Raw genomic sequence first — 6000 nt, 5'->3', positions numbered from 1 at the left:
TTTTAGTAATTTTAGAAATTTTTAGTAATTTTTAAAAATTTCAAAATTTTTATTAATTATATAATTTTAGACAAAAGCGTCGAAATTTAATTGATTTTTATTAAAACTAATGTTCATATAAAAAATTCTAAATGAAAAAAAAATATATCAAATAAAAAAATATTGTAAAAAATTCTTAAGAATTTTTCTAAACTAATTTTTTCAATTTTTTCTAATTTTTTCGTAACAATTTTTTCAAACTCGAATAAATTAATTTATGACCAAATAAGCATGCTTTTTTAATTTACATAATTTTTATTATTTAAAACCAGTTTTAAATTGTTAAAATTCTCAAAAATCCCAGTTTTACGTTATATTCCAACAAGAATTTCCTTTTTTCATGCAACATCGTTGCAACATTTTCTGATAAGAATTCATCTCTCCCTTTATTTCTCTCACAAATTACATCGCCAGCCGTTCTCTCGCTACTTCTTGCATATCCATAACGTACCACAACACCATATATGGCCCATACCCGTCCGTAGCGTAAAAACAAAAACAACACTCACACAAGCACACAAGTCCATTTGATACCATCAACATCATCATCATCGCATCGTTGCCGAACCGAAGGCACAAAAAAAAGAACATTTCTCCCCCAATATTTGACACGATTTCGCAGATGAACAATCAGTCCAAGTCGAACCACAATGGCAAATAGACGTTCTTGCATTTTAATCCGCGTTCTAATCAGAAAGTGAATATTTCTCCCTTTTCTGCATCAGAGAAAAAAGTGTATAACAGAAGTTGATTTTCTGTACGTTGTCGCATGTGACAAGAGAAAATAAGCAAAGAAATACTGAAAAAATGTAAAATTATCAAATAAATTGCAACAAAAAAGTGTTGAGACAAAACTCAAAATAAAAATATAAAACTAAAAATACAGAAAATCATAAAAAATTAACAAAAAGTGTTCAGAAACAGAAAAAAATCGACAAAATATTCCGAAAATTTTCATGTTACAAGTGAATTGTGTACGTATTTGTGTCAAATTTTCACATTTTTCATCAATTTAAAACAAATTCAACCGATTTTTAATAATCCCTAAACCATTGAACATCATTTCCCGTGTTGCAATTTCCCAAAAATCCCGTAATTGTCCCGCAAATGGCAGAAACATCAATTTTTCTAAGGTTTCATTCACCTTTAAAATCATTGATTTCATTATTTTGACACTTCTGTTGCGATGTTTTTCGGTACGCGTATGTTGGCGTGCACGCATGGTGTTATTGTTACTTGACGTTCGTACAGAAGTGCGCGATGAACTTGAGGCGAGAGAGAATGCGATGTTCTCGTTGTTGTTGTAGGTCGGTGTTGTATCGATAGACGAGTGTATAACAAAAAAATCTCAGAGTTATACATTGCGAAAAAGACGAGAAAATGTGTGAAATCTAGCAAAATTGTGTGAAAAACGTAAAATAATTTGCAAAAAAAAATATTTTATCGGAATTATTGTGACCGAAAAAAATATCACGCATGAAAAAAGGCAAAAAAATATAAATAATTTTTTTTTAAAACGGACACATCAAAAAAAGGGAAATAAATGTCCAACAGCACCCAGACCTATTATTATTTTACGTTTGCCTGAACTTTCGCACCGAGAAAAAATATAAATATTTCCCTCGATCCCCAAAGTAAAGTTGGTGTCATAATTTACAAATTATAATAATAATAATTTTCTCTTTATTTTTTTTGCATTGTCATTAAAAAATGAAGGTTTATTTTTTTTTTTTGGTTCTTTATTATTCCACCCATTTTCAGTGTGACACCCCGTCATTCACTTATTCGGAAAACTGTTCGCACCACTCCACAGAGAATTTCTTTTTTATTATTTTATATTACTTCTCCTCCTTTTTATTTTAATATTTTTTGTTGTTTGTTGTTTTGTCGTATTGTTGAATACTTTCCTTTTATGAACAAAGTGACTTTTTTTTCTTGGAAAAACAATTCGTTGATTTTTTAATTTGAAGGCATTAAAACAAACGAAAAAAAAATAAGAGAGAAAGAGGAAAAAAGTGTGACAAGTTTATTATTATTTTAATTTTTAATGATAACAAAAAAACAATAAAAATTTTAATAAATAATAATTGTTTGATTGGCAATTTGTGAAAAGTTAAAAAAAATGAAAAAAAAAAAAAAATTTTTTTTGCAGAAAAAATTAAATAAAAAAGTGAATCTGAGAAGAAAAGTGAAAAGAAAAATTAAAAGAATGACTTTTGAATTTTATTAAAAAAAAAGTTAGTGGAGTGACAGTGTATAAAAAAATGAAAGAAGAATAAATCGAGAGACAATTATCTTGTCAAATTTAATTAACAAAGTAAAAAGTTTTATTAAAAGAAGTGGATAAAAATTTTAAATCAGTGAAAAATATGAAAAAAATTAATGTTAGTTGATAAAAAGTTATTTAAAATTAGTGAAAAAAGTGCAGTTATAAATTTTAAAAGAATAATTTTAGTTTTTAATAAGTTAAAAAAATATTAAAAAATATTTAAATAAATTTAATAACTTTATTTACATATTTTTTTATATTTTTTAAATCTCATAAAAAGCTTAAATTATTTTTTAGTAAAAATTTTATTTTTTTAATTTTTGGTAAAATAAGAAAAATATTTCAGTTTAATTTCTTATTATTTTTTTGAATTTTTAAAATATGTTTTTATTTTAAATTTTGTACAGTTACACAAAAAGAAATTAAATCAGTATTTTTTTTTTATTTTTTTATTAAAAAAAAAATTAAAAAATGATTAAAAAAAATAAAAATTATTCAGTGTTATTTTATTCAAATATTTTTTTTAATTTTTTTATAGCTCATAAAAAGATAAAATTATGTTTAGCTAAAAAAATTATTTTTTGAAAATTTATATTTAAAATATCAAAAATTGTTTAGTGTAATTTTTTAATAATTTTTTTCTTTTATTTAATATATTTTTAAATTATTTTGTTTAGTTACTTTAAGAAAATTTAATCAGTGATTTTTTTAATAATTTTATTTATTAAAATTTATTATTATTATTTTTGTTTTGTTCCAAAATATTTACCTTGCGTGAGTGATGAAGATCAATATAAATCAATTAACGAACTGCTGCACCACTATGATTTCATTAACAAATTGAATTACGGCTTGCTAACAATTTCGCTCAAACAAACATAACTATATTCTAATGGGAATATTGGCTTTTGAGTTTTACCGACACATTTGAATAATAATGAACGATTGATTATATTTGCCATGGCATGAGAATGAGCGCGAGTGCGAGCGAGAGTTAGACACCACCTCACAGAAATTAAACTAATTAATTATTTGCTTTTGTTAATTATACGCAAAAACGGCCAGCATGCGTTTTCGTGATGTGTCCAAATAATAAAATATGTTCCGTCAAAATGAATTCTGGCGAGTGAGTTTCAATTATAAACGCAAATCTTGGCTACATAATTAAATTATATTAGCTATGCGGCACTATTCAGATCTAATTAACATTTTGCGAACTCGCATGAGACTGACAAGTGCGATGACTGCAACTCGCATCAGCGACGACATACAGACGCAAATTTTCATTTTAATTAAAAAATTTTCCGTGTCTGAAAGGATTTTTCAGCTTTTCAGTGAAAAGCAATTTTGAGGCACTTAAATAACCGAGCCGGGCAGTATTTTTTGCCGTTATTTATCATGTTTTGACGTTCGACGCCCGACAGTCTGCAAAAAGACATGTGTTGGTGTGCGAAGGGAGAAGAAAACGAAAACGGAGAAAAAATACACCCCGTTAATGTATTTCCATTAAAGTCAATCAATATTTTCTCTCTGTTAGTATTCCGAAAACGTAAAAGTAATTTTCGTTCAATATAAAAATAATTTTTTTTTATTTTATTTTTTGTTACTTCAATTTTTGTGGAAAAATGGAAAAAATTGAAAGAATCAACATTGAAAATTTTCTTGCCCATTATTGTTATGAAAAAGTTAAAAAATTGTTACATTTCCGCACGAAAAAGTTCGAAGAGGTAAAAACCTCATTAAACTTTATTTTTTTGAAGTGGCAAAAAAAATCTTAAAAAATATTAATTAAAAAATCGCTTTCTTTGATCATTTCATCCACAAAAGTTCTAATTGGACTTGAAGTTTCTTCTTACATTTTTTTCACAATTTATTTAAATAAATAAAAAAAAATCAAGAAGGACATGAACTACTTTCTTCCTCTTTTTCTATAAATTTTTAGTTGCTTTGCTTGATAAAAAAAAACTTTTCAAAGAACGAAAGAAAAACGAAAGAAATCTTCTTATCTGCTTGCTGTCGGTCTTTTGCATTTCCTCTTTGAGACGATAGGCAAAAATGCAGAAGAAAAACAATCTCTTTTACTTTTACAACAAAACTAGGTCAGGCTCGTTCTCCGTCTTTCTGCATGGTCAGCTTTTGCTTACTTTTAAATAATTGTGCAGAAAATGCGTCAAACTAACTAACGACATAGCAATGAAAAAGACGAGAGAAGACATTTTATCTCGAATAGAAGTTTAAGTAAGCATACAAAAGTTTCTCTCTATTTTGAAGAAATGATGAAAATTACAGAAAATTACGCTTTGAGTCTATTTTTGGGTGAAATTCCGTCTTTTTTTTTACGACTTTTGGACCTTTTTTAATGAACATTCAGTCTCTTGGCTCGTGCATTAAAACAAGAAAAGAAGCTTTTATAGGACTTTTCTCCATTTAATTTATATTACAAGAGCAATTATCCCAAACTTTGATGGGAGTCATATAAAATTTTCTTGTAAATATTCGGCACCATAAAAAAGAGAGGACTTAGACAAGCTTGTCGACAGCAGTTTTTGTGTTACAGATGAAAACTCGGCACACTGAAGGGAAATCAAAAAAAAAAAACTTTTCTTTTTGCAGTCAGTAGATCTTTTCGCACAACCCAATTAAAAATTTTCCAAGAAATCCAATTAATCTTTAAATTTATCTTTGGGTGTGTTCTGCTAGTAACATGCCGCAATGTGTGTCTGACAAAGCGAGAAATTTTAAGTATGGGAGAATGTTAATTATGAATTAGGACTGTTCTTGCTGGGAGTTGAACATTAAATATTTGTTGAAATATTTGAAGGATCTTTTTTGTTGATAAATTGAAGTAATTTTTCTTTTGATTTTTTGGAGCTAAATTTGGATTTTTGGTAATTTCAAGATTTTTATTTAAATTTTTTTCAAATTATTAAAATCTTTTAAATAAATGATCTAGACTAAAAACTAATTAAAATTTAGTCTTATGTTAAATTAAAATTTAATTTTTTGACGAATTAGTCTTTGGAGCTAAAAAGTTAGCTCTTTAAAGCTGAAATTCAATTTTAAAGCTAAAAATCAATTTTTTAAAGTTTAAGTTATTTTTTGATGCCTTAAACTTATTTTTTATCTCCTAATTTTTAAAATTCAAGTCAAAGCTAAAAAGTTAGCTCTAAAAAGCTAAAATTCAGTTTTTAGAGCTAAAATTAAATTTTTAAACTTTGAGTTATTTTTAGATGCCTTAAAAATTATTTTTATCCCTAAATATAAAAAATTCAATTAAAAACAAAAAAGTTAGCTCTCAAATCTGAAAAGTTAGCTCTTCTAAAATTTAAATTTTTTCTTAGTTATTAATTCAATGAAAATTTAATCAAAAATAATTACAAAATTTTCACTTTGTTTCTAGTTTTGTTTGCTTCCATAAACTACAAACATTATCGGACAACCCCTTTTTGTTTAATTAAATCTAAAAATGATGTTCCCTCGTAAATTTCTTGTCTTGTCCTGTCAATCAACTCTTAACAAAATTACTTTTCTCACCATTCCATTTGTTTTTGCTTCTCTCTCATCCTCCATCCGCCGCCTTTAGTGCAACATCATCAAGCAAAACTTTTCCCAATTAACCCCTTTTTCTAATAAAAAAAATACCAGGCCATTCGGTTGTAAATTTGTCCCCACTATAAAAACACAAGTCTGTT

At 26.5% G+C, this 6000-nt stretch overlaps 1 protein-coding gene across 1 annotated transcript in view; it reads left to right on the top strand.

Annotated features, from left to right (window-relative positions):
• Nucleotides 1–647: 647 nt before the first annotated feature.
• Nucleotides 648–6000, top strand: part of LOC134837177 (protein O-mannosyl-transferase Tmtc3) — a 97643-nt gene continuing 92290 nt past the window's right edge. Inside the window, exon 1 of the mRNA XM_063852532.1 lies at nucleotides 648–1013. The gene's annotated coding sequence lies outside the window, so the exon portion shown is untranslated. The remainder of the gene's footprint in view (nucleotides 1014–6000) is intronic.

Source organism: Culicoides brevitarsis, chromosome 1 (genome assembly GCF_036172545.1).
Source record: "Culicoides brevitarsis isolate CSIRO-B50_1 chromosome 1, AGI_CSIRO_Cbre_v1, whole genome shotgun sequence".
Lineage (NCBI taxonomy): Eukaryota > Metazoa > Arthropoda > Insecta > Diptera > Ceratopogonidae > Culicoides > Culicoides brevitarsis.
This window is presented reverse-complemented; position numbering and strand designations above follow the sequence as displayed.